This window comes from Copidosoma floridanum, unplaced genomic scaffold (genome assembly GCF_036245765.1).
Source record: "Copidosoma floridanum isolate Cflo_tuat_1 unplaced genomic scaffold, Cflo_Japanese_pri ptg000021l, whole genome shotgun sequence".
Classification (NCBI taxonomy): Eukaryota; Metazoa; Arthropoda; class Insecta; order Hymenoptera; family Encyrtidae; genus Copidosoma; species Copidosoma floridanum.
The window spans coordinates 15,977,954-15,998,743 of NW_028321898.1; the positions used below are offsets into that span (position 1 = coordinate 15,977,954).

Sequence of the window (20,790 nt, forward strand, 5' to 3'; positions counted from 1 at the left end):
AGTTTTTCTCGAATATAAATTCATTTCGTGGAGTATTTTCCCATTAGCTTATTAGAAAGTAATATTAATTATGCTCACTCATATAATATACTGATTTCATACGAGAAATGGACTTATTTATCATGAAATTATTAAAAAAAAGTTTTATTTCCTGTTAATATGATACATAGGGACTGAAAAAACTTATTTTAGTTGTTAAATATATATTATTGTTGAAATAAACACTTGTAATATATCATTATCTATAAGATGCTGTGTATTGTAGTTGGTTAGTACCGACATCGTTCCCCCTAAAAATGGCGTTGTTTTAAGTTTCTGCATGAAGAGAATAATGTAATGAGTTATAAGCCCAACTAAATTTTTTTATAATTTTCAAAGATATGAAAACCTTTTTCATGTTTCTTACATACGTTTATTTCTAAATATGATTACTACATTTCAGAATTTAGATTGTAGATTTATTATTCTTTAGCTTAAGACTTTTTAAGTACTTTATAGTGATGTAAACGCTGCAGTTTATGTCTTTTTTATATTCATTATTCCAGGGTGAAGTTATAAAAACCATCTTTTACTAAAAAAAAATATATATATATATATGAATGTTACTTACTAGTTCATGAATGAGTTCATTAATGTTACTAGATCTTTTTTGAAATTTCTATATTTTTAATTATTAGGAACCAAAATGAGTAATAACAGTAGTCTAGTGGCTTGTAATGTATGGGTTATGATTAAATAAATTATTCCGTACAAGGCTTATGCATAAACATATTGTAAGAAATTATAAGTGATGGTATAAACATAACATTGACAACAAAATTTTAGTTGGATTAACGTTTAAAGGGATTTGATATGTTTGATATTAGTAGCGGATAATGGCTCACAACGAAGTCAAATAATAACAAAATAAAGTAATATCTCCTATTTCATGAAATTTTTGATGTTTGTACAATCAACACATATACGTACACGGGGCACGGTGGCTATAAACGCATAATTTATAAAACTGGAAAAAAACATGCTAATTACTACAGAGATGATTACAGTACCTATAAATCTATGTAAAACGGGTCAACAAAAAAAGCTTTCTTTTCTATTTTTGGGGCATCGTCGATTCAACATTTAAATAATGGCCGATAATTCTGGAAAAAGCAATATCAGGTACATGATCATCATAGCCTAAATTAAGAATAAGTTCCATTCATAAACTTGGTAGAAATATTAAAGTTTTAATGTTATTTAAGTCAGCATGTTTGATAGAAATAATCAGAGAATTGAATAGTTAGAGGAATCGACATATATTTAGCTTACAAAAAAATAAGCGTTTCACTCTGTAGTATGAATCACAGTTCATATAAAACTTAAAACAGTATCAATATTACAGTTGAAACAAAAACAACTAGACTTTCTACGTAAACAGTATAAAATTCATTAGGTATTCAAATTATTGATAAGTATATATTTTTATTATTTATCAACCAATAAAGATAGATATTGACTTCTGCCTAAATCTAGTTAGGAAAAAATTGATTGGCCTAAGATCATAGTAGGAATTTCTAATTTGGTCTTAAAATTAAGTAAATTGAGTTTGTCTCGACAATACATACGATGTAATTGAAAGTTAAAATATCTTTGAAGATTGACGAGCGATTGAGTTAGGCTCTGAATTCATTTTTTTTCGACTAAGAAAACTATATTGTTTTAAATTTTAAATGATTATCTTTGTATTCACCAAGTAACCGTAAAAAACAAAAATAATTTTTTTTTCATGAAAAAAAAAATTCAGTTACAGCAATAAATGAAAACTAAAGTCTTTATCTGATGTAAAACATATCACATTTTTTAAACTGTTATGCATATTTTCGTAGTAATTTTTCAATAAAAGTTGTACTTTCTTATTGATTCAACTTTTACTGAAAAATTAACCAAAACGAACATTTTTTAATGTTCTTAGCTAAAATTAATTTGAAAATCAAATTCAACTATATCTAAAAGTTCATGAGATCTAAATTATTCCAGACATGCACGCACGATCACAGACGCACACGCAGACATTTTCCTAAGTGACCTATTTTGATCGTCTGCGCTATAAAAAATATTTTTGACTTGTTTTTAAAAAAACTTTGTTTTCGACCTCTACAAAGTTTTCTCCATGAAAAAATGAAAAGATTTTGTACGACAAGTCCAAAAAATTGCTAAAAATAAGACACTATCTGTTATCTGCCGTATTAAACTTTGTTAAAAAATGAAGCTAGCTTGTTAAATATTCTAACGAAGTAGAAGGATTGTGGTAAAAACTGCTTGAAATTCATTCAAGAGTTTTAAAACCTTTTCCAGTATGTGAGTGCTCAACAAAAGAGTGAAAGCTGCCATAGAGCGCGCGCGCTGGTGTGTTTAAGTGAGTTGTACTAACTATACTTAAAAGCATCCACCTGGACTATCACAGAAAATTAAGTTGCATTTGACTGGTCAATATTCAAAGATTTCAAGGTTCAGTGTCACGCAAAAATTACGGTACCTATTTTAAGACTATACTAGTTGTCAATGGTCTAAGTAAAAAAACATGAAAATATTGTAGTGAAAAAAAGGAACCTAAAAAAAGTACGTAAAATATTAAATTTGGTGACAAAAGTTTGATTGAAGTTTTGGAATACCCAATTTCAGCACAATATTACAGTTTAAAGTTATGAGAAGTATATTACAAGTACATATTATCAAAACATTTTAATTATGCACTTATCCAGTAGTACTCTCTTGAATAAATATTTATCAAAAAACGTCTATAAACATGTATTAAAAAAGTTCTTATTTATTCTACTGTGTTCAAGTGCAGCATATAGTTTTTTAAAGATGTAATCTCCCGAAAAATTCCCAAACCTCCATAAACGAAAATAAATTATTGTTATAAGATTTAAAAATTTTAACATTCAATAAAGGATTTAAAATTTTGATAGAAAGCGTGTTTGATTGTTATTAAAATGGAATGAAAACTTAGCTTATACTTATAACTCAATCATTCAAATTTTTTTTAAAATGCTATATTTTAATGTATATCTGTAAAAAATATGGATATGGTTTAGTAAAATTAGGCAGCCTTAATTACTGTAATATTATTTTTCAATTTTATTCTCAAGATTCCACATTTTTTATTCGTTTAACGGGTGAGAAAAAAAGTGAATCAACATCAATATGTTTTAGTGAGGAAATTGTTTTTGAGTCCAGGTCGTTAGTTTCACTAAAAGTGGCCAATGTAATTTTATTTAAGTTTTTTGAATGAATTATTTAAATATCAACTTCACAAACTTATTTTAATATATGAGAGAATGTTGAATAATCACTTCGTACGAATGAATCTACAAAAAATTTTTTTATAAAAGTTTCTCAAAATTCAGATACTTTTACAAACGCTAGGTAAAAGTAACAACATTAAAATAATTATGAATATTCTTTGTAACAGTAAAATTCCTTTTTTACGAAATTTCTATCACTAAAGTATTTTTGATAAATTTAAGTATACATTATTATTAATTAACTGACTAGTATCAATTACCTGAATATACTGAATGTAATTGGTTGGTGATGAATCTTGATCACTGTTTTTTTTTGACTGAAGCATCGAACAGCTTAAATTTGTTGATTTATCAAACAGTTAACACTTACTTCTTTACGATTTTTTATATAGTAAATTGCGTAGTAGTGGCCTGACAGATGCCTTTTAATTAATTTCGCCACTGGGATGCTTAAAATCAGTAAATTATGTAATTGGACAAGAGAGAACGAAAGAGAAAATAAAAAAAGGAAGGTGTAGATGTTTTTATGGTCATAAATATTTTTTAATACAACACGATACTAATGTCTATACTTGACTTTCTTTCTTCTCAGCTCTTTCTCTACTCTACTCTTTACATTTCTGATGAAGTTGTATTCCTCCAGTTTTTGTATACTCTCTTAACTTTGCTTCTCTTCTCAGATGTTTATAAACCAGATCAGATGTATTTTTAGCGAACCACACTTTCGGCATCTCTTCTAAATACTTACCCATGAAACTGGAAAAGAGGAACACAAACAGGAAGAGGAGATTAGAGTGTAAGTGAAATAAAAAAAAGTTACAGTTTATACAATTTGTTGTGGTATTTTTTATTGATATTTTATGGTACGAGTGATTTTCGAGTGTTGAAACAAGCTACCTGCACTTATTTTTGCGGATGATTTTGTCTTATAACTATAACATGTAAACAAAACTACAAGAGACAGATTAATCAACAAAACATTTTTTCAAAAATTAAAGTTGATGTGTTTCAAGCAGGCTCTCTTATTATAATTTTTATAATATTTGTCAGCAAAAAAATTGAATATTTGTGTAAACCTGCATTCGAGTGACTTATATGCTTGTCTGAGCAGAAAGTGTAACCACTTTTGCATAATTTTTTTTTGTATGAAAATATTTTTTAACAAAGTATAATGGTGATCTGAGTTAGTTAGATAGCATTTAACTTTTTTATGTGTCATTTGCTCACCCAATGTTTAATATAAAATTTTTGGATCTCATTAAAATACTTATCTGTGTTAGGCATTTACGTCTTCAGTGTTTTCTTAACATAAGATACAACAAAAAGCATTTTGAAATGGCTGACAAATTGATTTGTAGTATGTATTACTAGCTTATTATTTGACGTTTGGTGAAAAAATTAAAAGTTAACTTGGAAATTATATTAAACGGTAAGAATAATCTCTAACTAAATTCCTATAACTAAAAGTACACTTTCTGTTGTCAAGCTGTAGATCGGTCGTGCCTCAAATGCAAGACCTAAATTTTTTTTATAAATTTAGCCTCTTGTTATCATTGATAAATGCCATTTATTTGTATACAAATTCAAAAAAATAAGTATCATATCGATGAAAAAAATCTAAGAATTAATTACAATTATATCGATGTTAAAAATAATAAATAATCATTTGCGATGATAAACAAATCTTGGAGTATAATTTTAACACAAAACCTTCTGCTTGCCGAACATACGTCCATTAGATTGTTCTCAACTACAAGCAGTCGTGATTTACAGTATCCTTACTTTCTAATTGGTGCTAAGTAATGAATTGAAATCATACCAAACGCACGCGCTCTAGTGAAGTCAGAAATGAAAAAGAGGCCGTATGGATGTATCTGTTATTCTGAAATCGTACGATAATATTTAAATTTGATCTTTTTCTGGACTTCTCTAAAAAGGATTATCGTGATACAGTAAATCCTAAAAATAAGTTTTAAGCTTACAAACTTTCAATACTATCATTATTATACAAAATGGATAAAAAATTCTGTAGTCAGACGTATGAACGTTAAGGTAAAAAAAAAAACTTCAAATAGAAAATCATAAGTCAACGTTTGCTTTTCGCCGGTAGCATGATTGTATGAGATTTTATCAAGGGACACTTAATAGCTTTGGATAATACTTTTGAATATAATAGATTTTATAGAGTATTTCGTACTCCGTGAAAAGACAAGACAACTATAGAAGATGCTCGCTTGTCCTATAAGCATTTAGCATATAGCAGCCGTCGACAAACTTTTCCACGTTTCCGTAAAATCGCTTGGGAACTATATTATATCCCTTTTTATTTTTGATGTATTTATTTTGATTTCTCTTGGCTATAAAAAAAATACAGAACACTCATCAAGATATTTGTCGTTAACTATTACTGCTATTAAACACAAACTTTGACCCTTTTTTTTCATTTGTTATTATTCCGCTTACCATAAGTATATCGCGTGAATTGTTTATGTGACATCTATAAACTTTTTTTTAGCTACCTTAAATATAATTAGAGACTCATTTATAGGTTTCTTTATTCCAAAGATATCTGAAAAATGACCTGTCGAACATGTTGATATGAACAAGAATCGGTATAATTTTCATAATTAAATAGTATATATGCTTCTACTTTCTTATCAAAGAAGCTTTATATAAATAAAAAATGAAGTTTTACTTAAAATGTATGAGCAATATATTATTATATAGTTTAAAAATATAAGATCATCATGTTTAGAAAAAATGTCCTTTGTATTTATGCACTCGGGTGGGAAAATTTTTTTTTGCTGTTATAATTTATATAGTTTATAGCTGCCAATTTTTTTTTTTTTTTACTTCACTAGTTATGTTAAATGCCCTTCGTGCGATCTGAAAAGCAACAGTATCAAAAAAAAAAAAAAAAAAAAAAAAAAAAAAAAAAAAAAAAAAAAAAATCGAGAACTGGTTATCTAACAGTTTTAGTGTAGAGAATCCATTGCAAATCGCTAATTTGAATTTACTGTTTGAAATTTCTTACTTTTATGTTAAATTTGTGCCCCATCGTTTCAAGGACTATCGTTACCGTATTTATATGAAGTATGCAACTGTTTCATTCACAACAAATAAGTGAAAACTTGCACAGTCTAAAATAAAAAAAAAATTACTTTATAAAAATTTCCACGTTTAGGGCACATAACCCACAGATCATCTGTGCTTCATTTAATTTGAATTAAAATTAGGTATTAGGTGGCCTGCTTGACATTGAATAAATGGTATTTTCTATCTTACGTATATACGTTTTGCGTCAGTCTATCTAACCTGCAAAAGCTTTCATAGGACCTCTATATTACCTAAATAATTATACTAACGAATATAATTTATTCACTACGATGACTATAGTATATTGTATTTCGCTAGGTAATATATTATGCATGCATAATTCAACATATTTTATCCCATATGATTTTACACTATTATAAGATCTGTGTCAATTATTAAATTGGATGTGTATTATGTAGGAAAACAATAAATATATACATATACTAATAAGTAACCTCAAAATTCTTCGGACCTGCAAAGTTTTTTAAGTTTTCTCTCTCAGCTATCGTCTGTTGTTTGCACATTTTGGCATCCATGTTTCACTTTGTCGACGCTACACTGAAGGCGCTGCGTGATATATACCCAGCGAATAAACACAAGCTAACACTTTGCAAATTTTTTTTGAAAAGTATATAACTCTTAAAAATCTTTTTATTACTTTATATAAATTTAAATACCCTTCGTATGAATCAAGTTGTAAGTACCCACGTGTGTGTTTGTGCACGTGCGCATGTACGTGTGTGTGTAATACGCTTTAATCAATGCCTTCGAAAAAACGGACTTAAGAACCTGCCAATTACAGTTTTAGAACCCTTATAGACTAAGAATTAGCAATGAAAATATTGTGTGAAAAAAGGAACACAGAATTCTTCCATAAAAATATAGTTTTAACAAGAATGTACAGAGTGAAATAATAATTATACTCATGTATTCCTGACTCATTGAATATCTTTTTTTTTTAACATTTTGATTTTGAAATAATAGTAATGGTTTAATAATTAGTACCGAGTGACCAGTTTGGAGCGAAACAACTTTGAAAGGTAATATCTCTGGACAGGGTTATTGGATTGAGCCTAAATTAGGTTTCTATGGCTAATGATGCCTTAAAAATCGATTGGTACCATTAAAATTCAATTTGATGTGTAAACGGAAAAAATAAATTTTTTATTTTTTGAATTACGAGATAGAGTGAGGTTATCCGTAGTTTTAATGAAAGCCCTGAACACGACTATCGATATTCAACAGTTTTTATTATGAGTAGTTTTTTAGAAATAAAGTAATGAGCAGTTGAATACCTTTGTAATATCTCAGCGTTTGGTTAAGTTTACGGTATACACTACCGTGTAGATGTCTGACTCGTTCGTTATCGCTATCACTGAAAAAATTCTATTGCCGTATTCAGCACCATTAGTGGTGCGATAAACGTACTAGCACATTCGGCGCACGTACACTAAAGAATATTTAACAAGTCATTTTAAAAATAAAGAGAGCTACACCTTAAACAATTCAGGCAATAAATTAGTTAAAGATATGTAAAAAATTTACATACAGATATAAAATTTTCTCTTGCATGCTTTGCATGCGTTTAATCGCTCTTTCCGCTCATTGAGATGAAAAATATCGTACGATACACGTGCGTCAAGGTAATATTGACTCGGCTGATTATGATTCTCGCTTCGCTCAGGAGAATTACGACGAGGGTGCGTGTTCCGAGCTATCCCTGGCTTTTGCGTCAAAGAACAAAAAGATACCGGCCTTTGACAGGTAATGGAGGAACAGGGTTAAGAATATCGTTCTCTATCACAAGGTGGTAGAGTAGTAATTTGTATATTTATAACGCACATAATATATCGTATAGATGTGTATATATGCAGCATGTACGATATTTAAAAGGGTGCTCTGATCGATTATACTCTGCAAATTCACCTTAAGCACTTCAAAAATCGATGTTTTATTACTCTACTAAAAATCAGTATAAATCATAGCAGAAAATTTTCTATTGTGCAAGAAATCAAAATGTCTATGATTATATAAAAGAGAAATTGTATAACATTTTGTTTTATACGAGTTTATGTTTCAACTGCGATCAGAAGCTATGTTCACTCGTATTTTAAAAGATTTTCGCTTTGTTGCGACGAATTCGAGACTTTTTTGAGACTAAATTGATACTTTTTTGAGATTTTTTTGCGACGAATTTAAGACATTTTTAAGACAAAATTGATACTTTCTTGAGACTAAATTGATACTTTTTTGAGATTTTTTGCGACGAATTTGAGACTAAATTGATACTTTTTTGAGACTTTTTTGCGACGAATTCGAGACTTTTTTGAGACTAAATTGATACTTTTTTAAGATTTTTTTGCGACGAATTTGAGACTTTTTTGAGACAAAATTGATACTTTTTGGAGACAAATTTGAGACTTTTTTGAGAAAAAATTGATACTTTTTTTGAGACTAAATTGATACTTTTTTGAGATTTTTTTGCAACGAATTTGAGACTAAAATGATACTTTTTTGAGACTTTTTTGCGACGAATTCGAGACTTTTTTGAGACAAAGTTGATACTTTTTTTGAGACTAAATTGATACTTTTTTGAGATTTTTTTGCGACAAATTTGAGACTAAAATGATACTTTTTTGAGATTTTTTTGCGACGAATTTGAGACTTTTTTAAGACAAAATTGATACTTTTTTTGAGATTTTTTTGCGACGAATTTGAGACTTTTTTGAGACAAAATTGATACTTTTTTGAGACTAAATTGATACTTTTTTAAGACTTTATTGCGACGAATTCGAGACTTTTTTGAGACTAAATTGATACTTTTTTGAGATTTTTTTTGCGACGAATTTGAGACTTTTTTTAAACAAAATTGATACTTTTTTTGGGACTTTATTGCGACGAATTGAGACTTTTTTTGAGACAAAATTGATACTTTTTTTGGGACTTTATTGCGACGAATTTGAGACTTTTTTGAGACAAAATTGATACTTTTTTTGAAACTAAATTGATACTTATTAAGATTTTTTTTTGCGACGAATTTTAGACTTTTTTTAAACTTTTTTGCGACGAATTCGAGACTTTTTTGAGACTAAATTGATACTTTTTTGAGATTTTTTTGCGACGAATTTGAGACTTTTTTGAGACCAAATTGATACTTTTTTGAGACTAAATTGATACTTTTTTGAGATTTTTTTGCGATGAATTTGAGACTTTTTTGAGACAAAATTGATACTTTTTTGAGACTAAATTGATACTTTTTGAGATTTTTTTTGCGACAAATTTAAGACTTTTTTAAGACTTTTTTGCGACGAATTCGAGACTTTTTTGAGACTAAATTAATACTTTTTTGAGATTTTTTTGCGACGAATTTGAGACTAAAATGATACTTTTTTGAGACTTTTTTGCGACGAATTTGAGACTTTTTTGAGACTAAATTGATACTTTATGTGGACAATTTTAAGACTAGATTAACTTTGTTGCGACGAATGAAAATTTAGCGATAAAAAGGAAATTACTTTTATTTCAAACAACAAACATTTTTTATTTAAGTTGTATCAAAATTTCATTTAAACAATTATTTTGACTGTAAATTAATAATTTCAACATATATCAAACATAATCATTTATTTTTCAAAGAGTTGCACAGCAGAGTCATAGCTCGGCGGTAATCTTCTTCCGAAACCTGACAACCTTCATCCACTTCTTGGTTAACGAATTCTAAAAAAATTTTATAGATAACATAAGAATAATATATAATAATGTTGTTCAAAAGAAACAGAAAATAATTGTTTTATAAATTAATAAATGTTTTTTTTTGCTGCACGGACATGACTCTGAGCATATGAGTTATTTTATAGCAAATGAAGAAGTGATGTTAGTAGTAAGCCTCACACAGGTGGTGAAGGGTGCAGCTGTGCAAAACCAAAAGTTAGTTAGGAGAAATGTAGATTAGTGTAGTTTATTTTATTAGTTATAATGCTGTCAGAATTATAGAGCAGCTCTCCGTGTAACAATCAAATCTTGAAATGTATTCTCACTAATTACGAATGTAAGGCGGTATACTTAATTACAATAAATAATAGTAATCTTACCTAGTACATCATCATAGATATCTTTAGGAATTTTGTTTGTTTTCATTTTTCCGGTAGGTGTCATGGTTTTTAGAGTTTCTTTTCCAACAATTTCCACCATAAGACGCCGAGCCATTAACGTCCCCTTTTTTTTGTTTTTTTGAACAATCGATGTCAACTTAGTCCTTGACACAAGGGATTTGATTCTAGAGTTATTAAATGGTGCTACGAAATGATGGTCTTGATTTGAATTTTGAGCCTGAATATTTCTATGGTCTTCCTGTATGTCGGGATCCTGAGGTAAACTCGATGCCGCATCATCATTTTCATTAGCTATACAATATTTAATTTATTTTATTTTTATATTATATAGGGTTAACAAAATTTTCTGAGTGCCGAAGCCCATATATTTAAATAATGATACTACCACAGCCGGTGTTACGTAAAAAAACAAAAAAAAAAATTTTTTTTCTACCTTTGGCGTTTTTGACTTTGTGCTGGGCACAGCACACAGTCTACTATTTACTACTTCGGGCGTTTTTGACCTTATACTGTACCCTTGGCAGGAAAAGAAGGATTCGTCACATAAGCGCGATGTAACCGGGGCTACCCTATTTCTACCTCTCGGGCGCAAAGTGAGGGCCCAAAGTAAGAAAGTAATCGTTATTGTATTAACTAACCTCTCTATCCTTTCTTTTCTTTTTTCTTGAATTTATCACTGAAAGCCAGACGTGGTTTACCACAAGGCTTAAATTAATAAAGTTAATTCTTATTCTAATTATATTTGTGCACCTTGTATTCCTCTCCCCTTCGGGGGAACCCGTAAAAATTATTATGTTTGACCCATCACGCTTTCCTTTCAAAATATAGCTGTTTTTTATATTTTTTTAGGCTATGTTGTAAAAGAATCTTTTGAAATAATAGCTTTGTTCCGCTCTATCTAAACACGGCCTTAGTCACTGCACACATGCGGATGGTGAATGTTGAACTCACTTTGCACCCTTAGGTGGTAGAAAATAGTAGTTTTCGTCGGGTAAGTGCCATCCCACCAGGGCTATTTTGCAGCTGTTTTCCGTAGGGTAGCCCCGCTTGGATCACGCTTATGTGACGGATCCTATTTTTCTTACTGAGGGCACAGCACAAGGTCAAAAACGCCCGAGGTAGGAAAAATGATATACGCAACTCAAGCGTAAGCCTTTGGGCCATTGTGCACACTTTCCGCCCTTTGACTACTTTGGGCCCTAGGGCGCAAAATTGTACTTTGTGCTCTAGTAGTGTAATTTACTATTACTTAAGAGATAGTGTTAATAGTAGTTTTCGTCGGATGAGTGCCATCCCACCGGGGTTATTTTGCGGCCCAATGGACCTGCGAAGCAGGGGCCGAGGGTCTGTAGGGTAGCCCTGGTTGGATCGCGCTAATGTGACGGATACTATTTTTCCTACAGAGGACACAGAACAAGGTAAAAAAGGCCCAAGTAGGGAAAAAAATCTGGACACAAATTATACGTGATAGAATAAATAAACCTCATTTAAGCTTATGAAAAATAGTAAGAGGACGTCGGAGTAACTTGAGACACTAAGCGTGCAGTATTGTCAACCTTAGATTGTGATAAAGTCACTAAAGACTAAAGTAACTAACTAAAATGAAAATGATGCAAGGTGTGTCAGATACTGTTTTTTTGCAGTCTTGCACGTTCTACGAAAAAATACACCTTCGTCACTGTTAAAAAATTATCGCATCACTAAATTTAAACACTTGACATAATTTTGTTTTCCGTATAAACAAAAAGGGTGAACCACTTACAAGAAACAAAAGAATATCTTCTGAACTTTTCTTCATTGCGGTATAATTACTTCAAAACCCTTTAACTGTTACATACAAGATTAAAGAGTAACTTTTTGTATACATTATTCAAACGCAATTAATATAATAATAAGAAAGTTGTATTTGTTACCATGTACTAAATGAGTATGTAATGTTATTTCAGTGTGTTAAAAGGAAATACATATTTATTGTGTTACTGAATAAATTGATTTTTTCCATTCTCTTGTGAAATTAAAATTGTTAAATTTATAACATTCATAGTCAAGGATGATTTTAGTCCCAAGATTTCACTCTTACTTCAAGCTTAAGTACGGACTAGGTAGTGAAATTTTTACCTTCTGATAACCAATTATTATCATCGATTGAATCCCAGTTGTTAACTTTGAGATTAAAACCAGCCAATTTAAAGTGATTCATTTGATCTTTATGAGTCCATTTATATGGAACAACAATTTTTTTTTATACAGTCCTCTACGATTGCTCTGGTTGTTATGTATAAATATATTTCACACGAAAACCTGCTTAGTGCTGATCAAAGAGCTTATTGGTCTCCATAAAGCCCATAAACTACCGATGCACCAACCGCTCCGCTATCTTCGAGACTTCACACAGCTTAGAGATCGGTCTAGTGTCCGAAGGAGACGCCGGGGTCCTAATTTTGGGCAGTGGCGTGATTAACGCACGTTTCCAGAGCGCCGGGTATGTAGCCTCGCTGAGAGATTTATTAAGATTTACTAGCTCAGCTGATATGTCAAAGAATAGCCCAATGCAGTACTCTAGGTAGGGAAAAATTAATGCTTTGACAAGAAGCAATCGAGTATCGCACGGGATAGAGTCTCCGCACCTTCGCAGGCTCGAGAGTGCAGTTTTACACTTGCGAGAGACCGATACACACTGCGCACCCCAAGACAGCGTCCCGTCAAGTTCAACGCCCAGTATCCTCACAGAGCCACAATACATCAGGGGCTGGTCTCCCAAAAAGACGCAAGGGGGGGGGGCTATCACGCAAGTGGCTCGTAAAATTTCGCACTCCGAACCAGATCACGTGGGTTTTGTCTGCATTAACATACAGGCCGTTTGCTTTCACCCAAGCGACAAGACGTGCAAGATCTTCGTTTACACGGTCAACAGTAAGGTGGGCACCATCGAAGGGGCCGGAGCAGTACATGGTCAGGTCATCGGCATAAAACACGACCTTACAGTGCCGCAGCACATCAAACACGTTGTTGATATACAGCAAGAAGAGCAACGGACCGAGGAGACTGCCCTGCGGGACGCCGGACACTCTAGGGAGCGAGGATGATCGCTCGCCCATTGGCGTGACGACCGTTTGCGATCTCTCGGACAAAAACGAGCCAATCCAATGGCAGCATGGCTGGGAGAAGCCCATGCGTCCCAGCTTGCAGCAAAGGTGGCCAATATCGATCGTGTCGAATGCTTGCAAGAAGTCGACCGCCACAAGCAGCGTATGTGTTTGAAGTTTCAAACGTTGGAGCCCAACGAAAATCCAAAAAAAAATTTTTTTTGTTTTTGTCGTAAATAACCCAATAAACCAACAGCAAGAGGTGTATAATACCGTAAAAAAAAAAAAATCAACATCTAACCAGTTTAAACATAATTATTAACCATCAGAGTAACATACGTATAAAACGAACATTAAGCACTACACCTCTCAGTGATACGTGGTGAAAAGAATCCGAAATAAATATTTCTGCATACCTATGGTTGTAAAAAATAAATAAAGTACTTTACAGGCCTCGAAAACATAACCTCAAATAGTAATAAACTCCTGAAATTAAAAAAAAATCGGAAAACAGACGTTTTTATGCTACCTACGTCCAGTAGGGACTGCGATGATTGTAAAACGTATATATATTTTTATAAGGTACTAAAACTAGTTGCTCTGATTTTTTTTATAATTAGGATACCTAACCTCACCGTGCAAAATGTCAATAAATTCAAGAAAATAGCCTTTTTTCTGCCATTTTCGGTCATAGTCAGCCATTAAGTGCCCGTACAGAGTCTGAATGATTTTTATTACTGTCTTTGTATTACATTTGGCACTAACAGTCATTTTTAGCTCTCGGAAACATAACCTCGTTTAGTTATGTGATCTCAATGTTAGAAAAAATTCGAAAGAACGACGTTTTTACGCTACCTACGTCCAAAACTTGTGAATTATCCGCTAAACAGTTAACAACTTGAAAAGTAACTTCGTGGCTTTCTGGAGTAGTTCTGGACGCATATGCAGCAGTTTATGTTGACGAACGGCAGGATGTAACATATGCATATCAACAGATAGTACATCGTATATATAAGGAGAACACGCTTATGCAAGACACTGTAATTTTCGGCACGTTAATAAAGTCCAATTTTGTTTGAAGAAACGGATATTCATGCTATATCTAATTCATAACCACTGGCAGCTTGTTTTACTGAACACTGAAGATGGAACGATAATGCATTTTGTTCCTTATGGAAACGGCGCTGACAAGGACAGTGTACGTGAATGTCTTGATAGATTTATAAAATTTACCAATTCCTCTTTCAAAACATTGCAGGGAAAAGACTTAACATTTGTAGAACCACCCGCCAGGCCCACTCAACAAGATGGAGATGTGTATAACTGCGGAGTTTTTGTGCTTTTATACATGTATCATATCGGATTCGATGCATCTTTCCCAAGCAACTTTAATGTAAATAGTTACCGATTAAAAGTTGCGCGTACATTACTGTTGAAATCGATAAATATGGAAAAGAGATGCTTGGTATGCTTTTCTGAGACGGTATCGAACAAAGTGCAATGTGAAACCTGTGATAGATATTGTCATAAGTCCTGCTTAAAGAAAATCGATGGAGCAACCGATGATGAAAAGAATGTAGTCACAAGCAGTATTAGAAATCGCAAACATGTAATTAAAAAAAAGTAGTATTATCGAATGATACAAAAAACGTTGAACAAACTGCAAAGAAATTTATTTGTAGACTTTGCCAACGTAATGAACTTGCTGATGAATAGACATATTAATGAAGAAATTGTTATGACACAATTACACGTAAATCGGCAAATATCAACAAAAAATGTTTCTGTGTTCAGTGCCATATTAAAATAATCGTAATAAAAATATAGAAATCTCCAAAAATATTATAAAAGTCGTAATTAGCGAATAAAAGAATGTGTATGCATGCATATTTAATGAAAAAAAGGAGTGAGCATTAAACAAATTTCCTATGATGTATGACATATGCTTGGTGCATCCACGCAGAAGTAAAGGATGATATGAACCACTTTGATATACGTAATAATTTTATGCAAGTTAAATTAAACAGTAGCTAGCATCAAGTGGCATACGAAAAGATAGTTAAATTACAAAATATCGATGTTTGCGAGAAATAAAAATGACTGTTAGTACCAAATGTGATACAAAGACAGTAATAAAAATCATTCAGACCCTGTATGGGCTTCTAATGGCTAAATATGACCGAAAATGGCAAAAAAAGGCTTTTTTCTTGAATTATTTGACATTTTGCGAGGTGAGGTTAGGTTTTCTGATTCTGAAAAAAATTAGGGCAACTAGTTTTAGTACCTTGTAAGGATATCTTTACTTTTTTTATTTATTGCAGCCCCTAATGTACGGAGGTAGCGTAAAAACGTCTTTTTTTTGAATTTTGTCTAACATTTAGATCACAGAACTAAACGGGGTTATGTTTCCGAGAGCTAAAAATGACTGTTAGTACCAAATGTGATACAAAGATAGTAATAAAAATCATTTAGACTCTGTACGGACACTTAATGGCTGACTATGACCGAAAATGGGAGAAAAAAGGCTATTTTCTTGAATTTCTTGACATTTTGCACGGTGAGGTTAGGTATCCTAATTCTTAAAAAAATCAGGGCAACTAGTTTTAGTACCTTGTAAGGATATCTTTACTTTTTTCATTTATTGCAGCCCCTAATGGACGTAGGTAGCGTAAAAACGTCGTTCTTCCGAATTTTTTCTAACATTGAGATCACATATGCAAACGGGGTTATGTTTCCGAGAGCTAAAAATGACTGTTAGTGCCAAATGTAATACAAAGACAGTAATAAAAATCATTCAGACTCTGTACGGGCACTTAATGGCTGACTATGACCGAAAATGGCAGAAAAAAGGCTATTTTCTTGAATTTATTGACATTTTGCACGGTGAGGTTAGGTATCCTAATTATAAAAAAAATCAGAGCAACTAGTTTTAGTACCTTATAAAAATATATATACGTTTTACAATCATCGCAGCAACTAATGTACGGAGGTAGCGTAAAAACGTCTTTTTTTTGAATTTTGTCTAACATTTAGATCACAGAACTAAACGGGGTTATGTTTCCGAGAGCTAAAAATGACTGTTAGTACCAAATGTGATACAAAGATAGTAATAAAAATCATTCAGACTCTGTACGGGCACTTAATGGCTGACTATGACCGAAAATAGCAGAAAAAAGGCTGTTTTCTTGAATTTATTGACATTTTGCACGGTGAGGTTAGGTATCCTAATTATAAAAAAAATCAGAGCATTTAGTTTTAGTACCTTATAAAAATATATATACGCTTTACAATCATCGCAGCCCCTAATGGACGTAGGCAGCGTAAAAACGTAACTCTTTCGAATTTTTTCTAACATTGAGATCACTTATCCATACGGGGTTATGTTTCCGAGAGCTCAAAATGACTGTTAGTACCAAATGTTATACAAAGATAGTAATAAAAATCATTTAGACTCTGTACGGACACTTAATGGCTGACTATGACCAAAAATGGCAGAAAAAAGGCTATTTTCTTTAATTTCTTGACATTTTGCACGGTGAGGTTAGGTATCCTAATTCTGAAAAAAATCAGGGCAACTAGTTTTAGTACCTTGTAAGGATATCTTTACTTTTTTTATTTATTGCAGCCCCTTATAGACGTAGGTAGCGTAAAAACGTCTTTTTTTCGAATTTTTTCTAACATTGAGATCACATAACTAAACGAGGTTATGTTTCCGAGAGCTAAAAATGACTGTTAGTGCCAAATGTAATACAAAGACAGTAATAAAAATCATTCAGACTCTGTACGGGCACTTAATGGCTGACTATGACCGAAAATGGCAGAAAAAAGGCTATTTTCTTGAATTTATTGAAATTTTGCACGGTGAGGTTAGGTATCCTAATTTTAAAAAAAATGAGGGCAACTAGTTTTAGTACCTTGTAAGGATATATTCACTTTTTTCATTTATTGCAGCCCCTAATGTACGTAGGTAGCGTGAAAACGTCTTTTTTTCGAATTTTGTCTAACATTTAGATCACAGAACTAAACGGGGTTATGTTTCCGAGAGCTAAAAATGACTGTTAGTACCAAATGTGATACAAAGATAGTAATGAAAATTATTTAGACTCTGTACGGACACTTAATGGCTGACTATGACCGAAAATGGGAGAAAAAAGGCTATTTTCTTGAATTTCTTGACATTTTGCACGGTGAGGTTAGGTATCCTAATTCTGAAAAAAATCAGGGCAACTAGTTTTAGTACCTTGTTAGGATATCTTTACTTTTTTCATTTATTGCAGCCCCTAATGGACGTAGGTAGCGTAAAAACGTCGTTCTTCCGAATTTTTTCTAACATTGAGATCACATATGCAAACGGGGTTATGTTTCCGAGAGCTAAAAATGACTGTTAGTGCCAAATGTGATACAAAGACAGCAACAAAAATCATTTAGACTCAGTACGGGCACTTAATGGCTGACTATGACCGAAAATGGCAGAAAAAAGGCTATTTTCTTGAATTTCTTGACATTTTGCACGGTAAGGTTAGGTTTCCTAATTCTGAAAAAAATCAGGGCAACTAGTTCCAGTACCTTATAAGTATACTTATACGTTTTACAATCATCACAGCCCCTTATGGACGTAGGTAGCGTAAAAACGTCTTTTTTTCAAATTTTTTCTATCATTGAGATCACATAACTAAACGAGGTTATGTTTCCGAGAGCCAAAAATGACTGTTTGTGCCAAATGTGATACAAAGACAGTAATAAAAATCATTCAGACTCTGTACGGGCACTTAATGGCTGACTATGACCGAAAATGGCAGAAAAAAAGGCTATTTTCTTGAATTTCCTGACATTTTGCACGGTGAGGTTAGGTATCCTAATTCTAAAAAAAATCAGAGCAACTAGTTTGAGTACTATGTAAGGATATCCGTTCTTTTTTTATTTATTGCAGCCCCTAATGAGGGTAGGTAGCGTAAAAACGTCTGTTTTCTGACTTTTTTTTAATTTCAGGAGTTTATTACTCTTTGAGGTTATGTTTTCGATCCCTATAAAGTACTTTATTTATTTTTTACAACCATAGGTATGCAGAAATATTTATTTTGGATTTTTTTCACCATGTATTACTGAGAGGTGTAGTGCTTAGTGTACGTTTTATACGTATGTTACTCTGATTGTTAATAATTATGTTTAAACTGGTTAGATGTCAATTTCTTTTTTTTTTTTCATGGTATTATACACCTTTTGCCGTTGATTTATTGGGTTATTTACGACAAAAACAATTTTTTTTTTTTTTTTGGATTTTTGTTGGGCTCCAACGTTTGAAACTTAAAACACATAGCAGCGTGACGCAGCCCACGTCCGCAGCCCGCCGCACATCCTCGATTATCTTCACGAGAGCAGTGTGTTCACTGTGCTGCTTACGAAAGCCCGACTGCAACTTATGCAAAATATGATTCCGCTCGACGAACCCGGTAATCTGCTGCCATGCCACAGACTAAAGCAATTTCGATGCGACGCAGAGTATGATCGACCTGTAGTCGCTGTGGGTGCCAGGGCGTGAGCATTTTGGTATTGGACTGACGATTGCCTGCTTCCATAGCGATAAAAAGACCCTGGACTGCAGGGAACATTTGAAAATGTTGAGCAAAAATGGCTAGCAGGCAACGGCGAAGAGCCGCGAGCGGAATATTATCAACTTCACGAGCATTAGAATGCGCTGCACAGATCGCGTTGATCAGGTCTGAAAAAACAGTTATATGTTGGAAAAAGAACCGCTCACCGAAGCAAATCCGGACAGTAAGAAGCACGTCAGACAAGGGGAGTGCGGCAATCGAGCCCACAAAAAATTTATTGAGTTCATTAGGGTTGACAGACAGTGGCCTCTCGTGACTCGTGACGTCGTGTTTAAACTCCTCACTATTAAAGCTGCGATAAGAGCGAAAAGTTACCGTACCGCTGCCACCGAAAACCGCGAAAGTGAGAGTCGCAAACAAGGCGTCGTACCTGAAGATGCTTGGGTAGTGTACTTGTTCGAAGGATAACACTTGAGAGGAGTCGCTGACGCATAAGTAGTCGATCGTTGAGCGCAACAACAAGGAACGATATGTAGGGCCAAAGGGCAGCGGCTCCAGCGAATACTCGGACAAAAATTTCGGGAGTATAATACGCGGTGTAGACGGCGCAGAGCATGTCTAGTCAATATTTTAATCACCCAGCAGCACGGTAAAGTCGTGCGGTTCATCGCAGCCGCGAGAAACTTCACGGCACCGACGCGCATCGACACAAAGAGGAACTCGGGTCTCTTACGATAGACGTCCGGCTGAAGCGACCGCGCCACAATTCGGCATTGAATAGACTCGTGCACATACACAGCGACTCCGCCACCCCCCTTACCGATCCGATCAACACGCAGCAAATTATAACCCGCAATTCCGAATCGCTGAGAGCTCCTAGATGGCTTGAGCCAAGACTCACTAATACATAGTATGTGCACGCCTCGGTTGATAATCATCGAGCACACGTCGCAAAAAAGAGAGAGAGAGAGAGAGAGAGAGAGAGGCTTACACCACACCCTATTGAGCGGTGTACACATTACGGGCATGTTGCAGCATTATGAGCATGTAAATAAATTTTAATTTTAATTCTAATAAATTTTAATTGGAAGAAACACACGACACTCTTGGCTTTGGGAGAAAAAAGTAAAACCGCGAAGTGACTTTAACCTCTTTAATTTGTTACTGCGAAGTCCTCTTAAACTCTTACGTTGATATTATTAAAACATAATTTATTAAATTGATTTTTATTTACCTTTATTAGTTTGGGTATCAATAATACACCGGTCTTTCGTAACTTCCAGGCCATCAAGATACTTTTCATCTTCTGCGAGATTTTATGTTAAATTTGATTTATAAAAACTATTGATTTATAAAAACTACGAATCACTTACTGCTCCGCATCAATATTTTCATCGGAAAATATTTTTCTCCCCATTTTCCAAACCATTTGTTATTTACAAATTTCGTATGATCACTGGGTAAGACGCTATATTCTCCTGATGGCCCGTCCCAAAACACCAAACAAAAATCCATTTTCACAAATATTAATCACGAATAAAATATTGTATTTAAGCTTGTAATGTTGGACTTTAAACTTGTAATGATGTAATGAGTTAAATTTTTTGACAATTTGTGACAGTTTAGTGAATGCAGACTAACGTTAGTTTGAATG

At 33.0% G+C, this 20,790-nt stretch overlaps 1 protein-coding gene across 1 annotated transcript in view; it reads left to right on the plus strand.

Moving 5' to 3' along the window:
* The window catches only part of Coq6 (ubiquinone biosynthesis protein COQ6, mitochondrial), a 72,440-nt gene that overhangs the window by 24,335 nt on the left and 27,315 nt on the right, over positions 1 to 20,790 (plus strand). The window lies entirely within an intron of this gene.